This window comes from Mandrillus leucophaeus, unplaced genomic scaffold, assembly GCF_000951045.1.
Source record: "Mandrillus leucophaeus isolate KB7577 unplaced genomic scaffold, Mleu.le_1.0 Scaffold186, whole genome shotgun sequence".
Taxonomy (NCBI): Eukaryota; Metazoa; Chordata; class Mammalia; order Primates; family Cercopithecidae; genus Mandrillus; species Mandrillus leucophaeus.
The window spans coordinates 1,953,804-1,966,706 of record NW_012101876.1 but is presented as its reverse complement, the minus strand read 5'-3'; the positions used below and the strand labels follow the sequence as shown (position 1 = coordinate 1,966,706).

Here is a 12,903-nt window from a genome sequence, read left to right as displayed (position 1 = left end):
AGATAGAGACTAGAGCAATAATCCTGTTATTTTATAAGTTGTTAAAACTTTTCAAGCTATCAGAAGCTATAAAATATATAAAGGAAGCCAAATAATGTATTAAAATTCTACTTGAGGAACAAATGAAGAAGCTAACATTCTTTTATCTTTCTATTCATCCATCCAATCACTGCATGCAATGAACATTTCCTGAGCATCTACTAAATGCCAGATATCCAGAGGCTATGCTAGGCACTGGCACTAGGAATATAACAGCTAATAAGTTAAGTTCACTGCTTTCAGATAACGGTATCTCTAATTTGCTAATGAAAATCCACACTTTTAGAAATACCCTTAATTTGCAAATAGATATGCTAAGTATTAAATCTCCTTTTGAATAACTACAGCAAGTTTAAAGTAGGTAGAAGAGAATTACGCAAGCTGGTTTAAAAACAAACTAGCAAGGATCTGACACAATAAGAATTTAGTTTTGAACTTCACAGTAAACTTTTATTGAAAATGAAAAACTAATCTGTAATACTGTTCTTTCCCCAATATTTATTCTATCAGAGCAGGGCAGAGACATGAGGTAACAAGTGAAAGATTAAGAAAAATTATTGAGTTTTGGCATCTACCTACATTTAAAATGAAGTATGTTTATGCTTTAAAAACAAAATAGTGAAGGCACATTCTAAAGAGTTGATTTAGGGAAGGTAAAAGCAAAGGTAAGTAGTACCTAAGAAAAGTTAATGGATTTGGAATGAGAACTAGATTAGACAGCCTAGTCACTTATAATATGGTGAATTTAGGCAAGCTGCCCAACTTCATTGAAACTTTATTTCTCTCATTTATAAAATGAGACAATACTGCTTACTCTATCTACAGGCTTTCTGTAAGAGTGGGCCAGCTGCTACGTGGTACGTTTCCCTATCTTGCTCAATTCATCCTTGATGAATAGTATTACCTCCACATGACGCAGAGCTGACTTCTCTGAATCTTTATGCACCCCACAACTATTCTGGAGTGGTCTGAAGAGATGATTTAGTTTCTCCAGCAGGTACAAATAAACCAAAAAGTGAAATCAGTAATGATATGCAGAAAAAGTAACTGTTTTGAGAAAGTTTAAAGCAATGTGGATCAATAACTTACACATAATTCAAAATTAACCACACTTACAACTGTAATGTTTGTAAATACATGCAATACTTTTTCAAATTATTCAAGTTCATATTGAGATACACTTTCTTTGTCAACATAATAAAACGGACTGAAAACTACCACAAAACACGAAACTCTATAGACTTCCTTTAATTTCTCGCCTGACCCCCCCCAAAATATCTATCACTTATCGAGTACCTATAATATGCCTGAAAACTAGTCATACATTTTATAAAGGTCTCATGAGTCCTCCTAATTCCCCCTAAGGAAAGCATTATCACTGACTGTTATAGATGAGGTAGTGCAGAGTAGGTAACAACACAGCCAACGCCACAGAGCTACTGAAAAGCAAAGACAGGGCTGAACCTGGGTCTGTGTAGACTGAAAGCCTCACCCCCTACTCTTCTACTTTCCTACATTCTTAGCAAGTGCATGACAGGGGTATCGGTATAAACTGAAAAAAGTCCTCGGTGTCAAAGGCCAAGAATAGCAAATATTTAGAAATAGGCATACATTCTTGTATTTACCTATAAAATGGCATATAAAAACAAATAATCATAGATTAATTATAAAATAAAATGAGCTAACAAAAAAGAAAACCTTTCTTTTAAAAAAGGAAAAAGTTTTTCTCATAGTTAATTGTACTTGACTGAAAACAAAGTCAATGTGTAATGAAAGTGCCTTGCCAGGCACCCGGCATAGAGAAAGCATTCAATAATGCAATGCTCTCTGAAAAAAAATATTTGTTGAGGGCCTACTACATGCAGGAAAGAACACATAATTACTGCCTGCATAATCTTCACCTATTTAAAGGCCCTTACTATTCTGACTTTCCTAAGTACAAATGGCAAGAAACAAAATGGGATTGCCAATGGACCAGAAAACAAGTGGTCAGAGGGAGGCTGGGGTATAAAACATAAATAGAAACAAAAAAAATTTTACTCTCTTCAGTTTTGGAGAAAGCCAAATATAAAACACAGTCATATCCTCCACAAAAAGTGGTTTTAGTCTAGTGTTTAAAACCCTTGTAAAATTTTGTCCTTCTGGGTTTTCTTCCTCAGTTGGCTTTGTGACAACTGCCTCTTTGAGCACCATCCAATCACTACAACAACCATCCTTGAAACCGAAGACCAACACATACTCTTATGTAAACACTTGGATACTCTTTGGTAAGTCTTTATTACTCTAGCAGATTTTGTGCGGAATAATATGAGAGTTTTAATTTCATTTTTAGGAAAGAGGACAATCTCAAATTCAGAGCAGCTCACTCTTTGGGCTTGGAAAAAAGACTTAAAAAATTGTTACTTTTCCCACTTAATACACTTTAAACAGAATCTCATTTAATAAGAGATCAAGCAATAACATAAGAGATCTTTACTCAATAATTTCTATGTTTAAATATATAGTGCTTCCAACTGGAAGGCAGTAAGTAAGCAAGTATAAAAGTACAGAATTGCCAGTGGCTAGCGTGTGAGCAGAGAAAGATCACTGTATTAGAAAAGTCAGAAAGATGGCATGTTAGCTCCAGGAATGCCGTTTGTACTATGAACTTTGAAGGATATCAATTACGTGCACAGGCTTCTGTTTTCTCCACCTTCTCTATCTCATTATTGACTGAGGAAATAATGAGATGATATGTATAAAAACAATGTTCTTGGCTGGGCGCAGTGGCTCACGCCTGTAATCCCAGCACTTTGGGAGGCCGAGGTGGGTGGATGGTGAGGTCAGGAGATCAAGACCATCCTGGCTAACACGGTGAAATCTCGTCTCTACTAAAAATACAAAAAAAGAGCTGGGCATGGTGGCGGGTGCCTGTAATCCCAGCTACTCAGGAGGCTGAGGCAGGAGAATTGCTCGAACCCGGGAGGTGGAGGTTGCAGTGAGCCTAGATAGCACCACTGCACTCAGCCTGGGTGACAGAGGCTTAAAAAAAAAAAAAAAGAGGATTCTTTTTTTTTTTTGGAGACACAATCTCCTTCTTGTCACCCAGGCTGTAGTCCAGTAGCATGATCACAGCTCACTGAAGCCTTGACCTCCTGAGCTCAAGCGATCCTCCCACCTCAGCCTCCCTAGTGGCTGAGACTATAGGCATGTGTCATCATGCCTGGCTAATTCTTTTTTTTTTTTTTTTAAATTGAGACGGGGATCCCACTATGTTGCCCAGGCTGGTCTTGAACTCCTGGGCTCCAGCGATCCTGCTGCCTTGGCCTCCCAAAGTGCTGGGATTACAGGCATGATAGGCCACTAAACCTGGCCAAAACAAAGTCTTCTAATGCAAACTGTGAACACTATTGTGGTAATTAAAGGTAAGTACTCAGAATCAAAGCCCAAGTTCTACTTCCACATAATGACATTCTGTAAAATGTCATGGAAATGAAGCCTGAAAAAATTGGTGTGGATTAAGATGTAGAAAATAATCAGTAAGCCTGATTCATACATTTGACTCTCTTAATTACAAATTGAAATGAAAGAAAACCATAGGTTGGGAATTAGTTATATCTGAAAATAGACACACACACATACACTTTATTTCATTGCGTTTTGTGATTTTTAGTGCCTTAATCAGAAATATACATTGTCAGTAAAAATGGCTGAAGTACGTAAGGTATTTAAGTAGTACTGACAATATCTTCTCTGTGTGTTGGACTGTATTCATTCATTCAATGTTTATATTAAACACCTGTTTTATTTAAAATGTTGAGTCAAGTTCTAAAGACATGAAAAGAATTTTTTAAATCTCAACTTTTTCTTACATTCCAGTGGAAGAGAAACATAAAATTAATTGCAACCTAGGGTAGGGCTGATAATAATGATACACACTAAGGGCTGTGATAACTCCTAAAATGGAAGACTTCAGGGTCAGTGAGGTGTCAGCCAACAATATGTGGAAGCAAACGAAGGCAGATACGGAGTGGCTCCTATGGCAGGGGTGCTAAGGAGAAATGGGATGCATGGAAGGAGAAAAGTGGGTGGATATCTTACTTGTATATGAGGGAGTCACCAAGATGTCCTTCAGTGGGTGAATTAATAAACAATCTGTATTGTATCTAGAAAATGGAATATTAGTCAGCATTAAAAATAAATGTGCCATCAAGCCATGAAAAGCCTCAGAGGAAACTTAACTGCATATTGTTAAGAAAAAAAAAGCCAATCTGAAAAGGCTACAGACTTCATTCATCTGACTATATGACACTGTGACAGTGAAAAGATAAGTAGTTTCCAGCAATTAGAGGGAGACAGACGATGCATAGGCAGGACACAGAGAATTTTTAGGATGTGTTCCAAGACCCCCAGTGGATACCTGAAACCTCAAATAGTATTCAGCCCTATATGTACTATGCTTTTTCCTATACATACATACCTATGATGAAAGTTTAATTTATAAGTTAGGCAATTTATAAATTATGGTAAAAGATGAGCAACAATATCTAACAATAAAATAGAACAATTATAACAATATGCCAGCATCGCTACTCTTGAGCTTTAAGGCTTTAAGTAAAACAAGGGTTACTTGAACACAAGCACTGTGATACCAACAACAGTTGCTTTGATAATCAAGATTGCTATTAAGTGACTAATGGGCAGGCAGCTTATGCAGTGTGGATATGCGGACAAAGGGAAGATTCATGTCCAGGGCAGAACAGAGTGGGGTGGCTACAGATTTCATCATGCTACTCAGAATGGGATACAATTTAAAACTTAGGAGTTTTTTTTTATTTTGGAATTTTCCATTTAATATTTTTGAATCTTGGTTGGTATCAGATAACTGAAATTATGAAAACTTAAACTGCAGATAAGGAGGGACTACTGTATGTATGATACTATAATGATGGATACATGTCATTATACATTGGTCCAAACACACAGAGTATATAACACCAAGAGTGAACCCTACTGTAAAACTATGAACTTTGGGCAATAATGCTGTATCAATGCAGGTTTATCAACTGTAAAAAATGTATCATTCTGGCTGGATGGTGGCTCACACTTGTAATCCCCGCACTTTGGGAGGCCAAGGCATGTGGATCATGAGGTCAGGAGATCGAGACCATCTTGACTAACATGGTGAAACCCCGTCTCTACTAAAAATACAAAAAATTAGCTGGACGTGGTGGCAGGCACCTGTAGTCCCAGCTACTCACGAGGCTGAGGCAGGAGAATGGCGTGAACCCAGGAGGCGGAGCTTGCAGTGAGCCGAGATTGCGCCACTGCACTCCAGCCTGGGCGACAGAGTGAGACTCCATCTCAAAAAAAAAGAAAAAAAAAGTATCATTCTCACTGGGATGGTGATAGTGGGGGAGAATATGGGTATCTGGGGGAGTGGGTATATGTGAACTGTATTTTCCACTTAGTTTTGTGGAAACATTAAAAAAGAAACCCAAAATAACAGACAATGTGCTAGTATGGTATATCAGCCTTTGTTAGTGAAACTTGAGGAGACTATTAAACTAAGATATAAAGTAGTATAAACGGTGTTTGTAACAGGGTACATTAATATACATATCTGATATGATCATAAAAACAATTGACACCATTTTATGTCTCAGAGGGAGGAGAGCTAGTAGTCAGGAAGTGCTTAAACACTCCTTCAAAAATAAGACTATCCATTTGTGCTTTGATAAAACTTTGTAACATTACCATGAGATTTAAAATTCGTAGTCACTGTTAAGCAACGCTTTTCCAGAAAAGACAAATAAATACAATTTGCGTTGAAATAAACACATTTTGACATCAATATGACATTGGACATGCTGTTAACTAGAAAATAGAAAAATAGAAATTCTGGGTTAGGACAGCGGGAAATACTGGCAGACAGACAGTGGCTGAAGAGTAAGTAGAGATCTAAAAGGAAAGCAAAATGAGTAATATTTGAAATCACAAAGAGGCCACAACTGCCATGCCATGCCATGCCAGGCAAGGAAATGGCTAAAGAAATCTCTATCAAAAACAGAGGAAAATTATAGTATTGTAACATGCTTACGCTGGCTGAAAAAAAAGGCAGGAAGTGGGCAGAAGTGCCAAGAAGGAAACTTTTCCATTTATGGTGTTCAAAGAGAAAGCACATTTAAAAAGGCAATAAATATTTGAGAAATACTTTCCTTTTAAGAAAATCTAGGCCCGGCGTGGTGGTTCATGCCTGTAATCCCAGCACTTTGGGAGGCTGAGGCAGGCAGATCACCTGAGGTCAGGAGTTGGAGACAAGCCTGGCCAACATGGTCAAACCCTGTCTCTACCAAACATACAACAGTTAGCTGGGTGTGGTGGCATGCTCCTGTAATCCAGCTACTTGGGAGGCTGAGGCAGGAGAATCACTTGAACCCAGGAGGTAGAGGTTGTAGTGAGCCAAGATCGCACCACTGCACTCAGTCTGTGTAACAAGAGTAAAACTCCGTCTCAGGAAAAAAAAAAAAAAAAAAGGAAAATCTATAAATAGACTTACAGTGTTTTAGCCATTAATGCAATTTACAAGACAAATAAAAGGTATGGTATGTTTAAAATAGAGACTTTTTTGATACTAGTCAAAAACAAAATAAATAAAATCAATAAAAAATTTTACAGATGTGAAAATTTCAGCTACTTTTAAAAGTAGGCAATGCTTTCTTTGAAGAAGCTATGCTGAAAGTATATTTTCAAAGAATCATTATTTATTTAAGTTGTTTTAAGAATGAGACTAGCACTTGTCTTCTTAGCAATCACAGCACACAAATCCACCCCTCCAAGATCTCTATGGTATCTTTTGGCCTGGCATTACCCCAAGTACTATATTAACTGGGCACATGAAGAGCTTCAGATGCATTCAGAGGTAGGAAAGAATTGTAATGTGGTTCTGGTACCAAGGAAGCTCACAATCTAGTTGAGGAGATAGAACCAACACGCACAATAACTACGGAAAAATGTAAAATAGAGCATAACTAATGTAGCACTTAGTTAGTGGTATTGATTACGATCTTATAGGACTGCAAAAGTGTGAAATCAATGAGAGCTAGAATAATAGGAAAAGATTTGGGAAAAAGGCTACCTCACCCTAGGTCTGAAAATAGGAGTAAGATGTAGGTGGAGCCAGGGGAAGCAAGGAATCACAAGAGTGACTTATAATATGAAATAAGTCAGTTAAAAAATAGTGTGGTGGGGGTATGGCTATTCATAAACGATTACAGGAGTAATGGTTTATGATTACTCTCACACTATTTCCTTACTGCTCAACGTTTCTTTCTGTGTATAATTTTAATCCATATAATTCAGCAAAGTAACAAAAACTGGGTGGCTTAAAATAACAGAAATTTACTGTTTCATAATTCTGAAGGCTAGAAGTCCAAAATCAAAGTTTTGGTAGGACCATGTTCCCTCTGAAACTTGTAGGGGAGAATCCTCCTTGCCTCTCCTGCTTCTGGTGTTAGCAGCATGTTTCTCCTAAAGAAGAAGGATTTGTTTCCTATTTCTCTCCTAGCTTCTGGTAATGGCTGAAAATCCTTGTCATTCCTTGCCTTGTAGATAATATCACTCCAACCTCTGCTTCTGGTTGTCTTCACATGGCCTTCTTCTCCCTCTGTACCTTCACATTGTCTTCCCTCTGTGCATGTCTGTTGCCAAATTTCCTTCTTCTTATCACACCAGTCATATTGGATTAGTATGACCTCATCTTAACTAATTACATTTGCAACAATCTATTCCCAAATTAGGTCACGTTCTGAGGTACTAGAAGTTAGGACTTCAATATATCTTTTGTTGGGGCGGGAATACAATTTAGTCCATAACAGGCCTTATCTGTGCCTACAAAATCAGAACTTTGGACTAGATGCAGTGAATCTTATCTATTTTTTTGGGCATGTATTCCTTTGAGAAACTGATGAAAACTATAGACATTTGACCCAAAGAAAGGCATACCTACACAATATTTTGCACACTATCAGGATGATCATAGACCCTTCGATCCCCATCCACTGAATCCCTAGGACACATGCACCCCAAGGAAGGAATGTCATCACGGAAGGAGGGCTCTTTTAGTTTCCCACAGATGAAACATCCTCTAAGCATCCTACAAATGTAGCTCAGAAAAAACGTATGTAATGCTCAGAGCCTGGTACAGTGGTGTTCAGTTAAGATTTCTTGAATGAATCTTCTTGAATGAGATTTAAACTACTGAGTGTAACTAAACATCCCCACTCTGGAAGCCCCAGCACGACATTATGAGTCAGAACCCACTGGCATGAAATAAAAGCTTGACACGAATGATTTATTTGGAAAGCTGGGGTTGGCAAGTTGTCCACCTTCCTCTCAGTTCTTGACCATGGCCAAAAATATCAGCTCATCTAACTAGTACTGACCTCCTATGCAACTCTGTCCAATTCGGTTCTCTATTCCTTTTCTTTCTGCTGCTCCCCTCTATCTCAATCCTTTTCTCTAGGGAACAATGTCTTTTCCTCTAAGCCTCACCTTCCCAGAGTCACTGCTCCCTCTGCAACCTCCAGATGTGAGGTGGAAGACTACCTTGCTCCTTGATTCAGCTTCCAAACTATTGCTTCCTATCATTTCATAAAACTCCCTCTTCCTTTGAAGTTCATGCCATGCCTCTATGCCTTATCATGTCCCTTCATCACTGTCATCTATGTACCATATACTGGTAAATACTGGTTGAATGGTTGACTCTGAATAATTGACTGGTTCAATAAAAGCTGTTTTCTTGGTCACTCTTTTTCATTTATTTCAGGCTATGGTGCAGGCTCATTACATTTCTTTCTACGCCTTTTCCTATTAGGATCCTTGGTGAAGTGTCCATGGAGAACTAAACAAAAACCCCAGTTTCCTCACAATCCCTTGGTCTTTAAGTGACTTAAACTCCCCTTCACGCACTTCAACTATACCAAGCAGATCTAGAATTGCTTTATGTCTGACCACAACTTTGTATGCATTTAGCTCTCTCATGCTTTACCTTACCCAATTCCTTGATACATTCAATTTTCCCTAATCTTTTCCTGGCTGTGCTTCCCTCTTTATACATCTTAAACCACTATTTTCAAATAAACTCAGCACCCTCTACCCTCCTGTCTCCCTTTAGTCTTGCCTAATTCATTTGGAAGCCTGGATCACAATCTACCTCTTTTTTTTTTTTTTTTTTGAGGCCTGGTACCACTTCCCAGTGTTTCTCTCTGTAGGATCTTCAACAGCTACACATGGCTTTTCTTGGCTCTTAATCAGCTATCTTTATCACAGCTCCAAGTCATTTCCCACAAACCACTAACCTTACTCTGCCTCACTCACAGTGGATAACCTTGTTTCCTCCTTTATCAGATATGGAATTCCTCCATTTTCTGTCTTCTCCACCTATGAACTGGATTACTTGTGAAAGCAGCCTAGTGCTTTCTTCCTGCATCAGCACCAGCTTTTCATTCCTATTCCACAGCCAGTCTTTCATAGGACTCCAGACCCAGTTCTCTTCTACTGCCTCTGGACCCTTATTTCCTCAATTATTTCACTCAAAAAATATTTTTCTGGAGGTTTACTATGCCCTGGGCCCAATTCTAGATGCTAGTATGTGGGAGGGAAACCAAGACAGACAAAACCCTGTCTCTCACTGGGGAATAGGGATTAGGGGTGGGGTGTGAAGAACAGACAATAAACAAGCGAACGCTTCAAAACAAAGAAGATATTTTCTCTTTTCATAGATCTCTCTTTTTTTGTTGTTTAGACAGGGTCTTGCTCTGTCACCCACGCTCTGGAGTGCAGTGGCGCAATCATGGCTTACTGCAGCCTTGACCTCCTGGACTGAAATGATTCTCCTACCTCAGCCTGAGTAGCTGGGACTATAGGCACAAGCCACTACACCCAGTCAAATTTTATTTTTTGTAGAGATGGGGTTTCACCACGTGTCCCAGACTGGTCTCAAACTCCTAGGCTCAAGCGATTCTCCTGACCTGTCCTCCCAAGTGCTGGGATTACAGTTTCGAGCCACCATGCCTGGCTTTTTCAGAGATCTCATTCATGGAACAGGGTGGGGAAAACTGTGCTGATTTTTGAAGTAGGAACTCAGACTGGTTTGAGAAGTAAACCTCTCCATTAGTTCTGCCCCGCCTCCAATGTCTAATGACAGCCATCTAATCTTCCTTGCCCCTGCACTGTCCTCTAGCTACATCGTTCTTCTTCCTTACTCAAAGATCACTCTATACCTGCTATCTCCATATTCCTTGTTTTTATTTAGTTATCTTTTCAGTTGAAAAAGTAATGCATATATTAAAAACAAACAAACAAACAAACAAAAAAAAACCCCAATAACAAAAAGCTGAAGAAAAGACTACTGTATTTCTTAACTGTCTATTCACTCTGCAACCCACCATAATCCAGCTTCTGCTCAACCAGTCCATTGAATTCACCCTGGCAAAGGTATCCAATGACTGTCCCTCCACAGTTCCCAAAGTGAGTAGACTTTTCTAACCTTGTGTTACTGTTCTGGGCACTACTGACCTTCTTCTCTCTGCCTGGCTCCAGACAGTTCTCTGGGGTTACAACACAAGTTAAGCTCTTCCTTGGCTTTTTCTCCTCTGGTGCCTCTGAAATGCTGATGTTAAACCCAGTTTCACCTTTGCCCATGTTCTCTTTCCATATGTACCCACCTTAGGTAATAGGACCATATAATTTTTATGATCCTAATGTAATGTCTTTGAGAGTGAAAAAGGACAAATAATTACTATTATGGGATAGCAGGTGTAAACCAAGACTATCCCAAACAAACTCTGATATATAGTCACCCTATTCTGCATCTGTGGTTATGGTTTTAACAAACACCTGTTAATCATTTGCAAAATTAAATCTGTAGCCTTGATATTGACATTTAACTTTATTTTTCAAATCTTTAGGTTATAATTTCTTATAATATCTCAAAACTCAGCAAAGTCAAAGCCCAGTTAATTATTAACATTCCTAAAACTTCTTAATCCTTGTATTTTCTGTCCAAGTTAATAAATATCACCCAGTCACTCATACCTCCAAGCTGGAGACTCTTCTAGATTTTCCATTCTCCCTCTCCTATCATATTTAATCACTAAATCATGCTAACTTTAGCTCTGAATAATTCTCTGATCCACTGTTTTTCTCCCGAACTACCGTCATAACTGTTATCTGATGCCTTTGCTCTTGTCTCCTTCGACTTCATCTTCCCCATTGCCACTAAAGTGACCTACAAGTGATCACATTTCTGCTTTGGACATTTCAATAGCTCCCTATCACTTACCATAGAAAGACTGTCATCATGACCCTTCTGTTTCTTTCTTTAGTCTCATAACTTGCGGCTAGTCTCTCTCTCTCTCTTTGTACTCTAATAATACCAAACAGCTTGTAGAAACACATTGATATACACATCCTCAATAAGCTGCTTTTCACTTCCAGGCCTTTGTTCACGCTGTTCCTTCTGCGTTGTATGCAGATCCTCTTATTTGGCTTGCCAACATCTGCACAATTTTCTCTATTCACTCATGGCAGCCCAGAGGGGAGTTAGGTGTCTCTCCTACACTACCTATCCACATCCCAACTATAGTACCAAATATGTTCATTTGAAAACATTTATGTCAGTCTTCCCTAATAGTTGGTAAACTTCTTGAGAACAGGAGAAGTGATCTGTAAATACCTGACAAATATTCATTCTATTTTTAGGAGATCTCATCCACTGTTACAGACTTAAATAACAAAATTAAAATAAGTTGGGTTAATATTGAAATAAATAAATCACTTCATTACTTCTGTATTTTTTCACATTTTATAAAGTCATCAGTGAAAAGATGAAAAATGTGTAAGGACTTCAGCTGCCAAAAAATTTGCCATGTTTTATACAATGATAAAAGTAGGTCTTAGAATAGGAGACAGGATGATTAAATTAAAAATATATACTGGTAATGTGCCAAAGTCAAAAAACAGCAAATTGTAAACTGTTTACAGTTACAGAAAATCATAATACTTTTCAGCAGTTGTTTGCTTTGGAAAGTTTTGCATAAATATTATCCAAAGCATTTTTTTTTTCTAGAAGAGTTTTCTCATTCCTTTTATTTTTATTTATATTTAAAAATACAACTCAGAGGTCAGTATTGAATATCATAAAATCCAGTATCCATTAAATCTACTCACATATTTTTCTCCATTTTCCTTATGCTTCCTCTTATGACTTCCATATTCTTAAGTGATTAGATCTGGCTCAGAAGGAAGAAACTTTCACTTTGTCTGTCAAAACCTAAACTATTTGACCTTCGAGGCACAGAACAAAATCTATAATTTTTGGATAAAACGTGGTACCCCTGTCACTTATTTAAGTAATTTTGGGAAATTAAAAAATGTATAATCTAAAATTTTAAAGAAAATTAGTGTTACTAGAGGCATAACAAGGGCATCTGCCACAACTGGTATTCAATGAACAAATAAAGAGAACCACATAACAATTTAACAGTCTCAATTATAAATGATTCTAAAAAGTGTATGTTCCTCAGACAAAGTCTTACTTTATGTTAGCTTCCTATTTCCTAATTCAATCACATAATTTTGTGCACTTTTTCCTAATTGTATTTTGGCTAAGAAGTTTTATTGTGTGAACTTTTCATTACTTCTCTGAGACAGAAAACAATTTGAGGTATTTTGAAATTTAAAATACACACCGATATTTTCTTCAAGCTAAGGACTATGAGACTATTGAAAAGGGCTAGGCACTGGCTTTCTGGCTATTACAGGCACCCTAACATAGATCTGAGGAGATGGGTACACGTCTACCATTCAGCACTATATTGAGAA

General features: G+C 37.9%; 1 protein-coding gene across 3 annotated transcripts in view; it reads right to left on the bottom strand.

Moving 5' to 3' along the window:
- The window catches only part of TBC1D5 (TBC1 domain family, member 5), a 500,189-nt gene that overhangs the window by 146,026 nt on the left and 341,260 nt on the right, over positions 1-12,903 (bottom strand). The gene's annotated exons all lie outside the window — the stretch shown is intronic.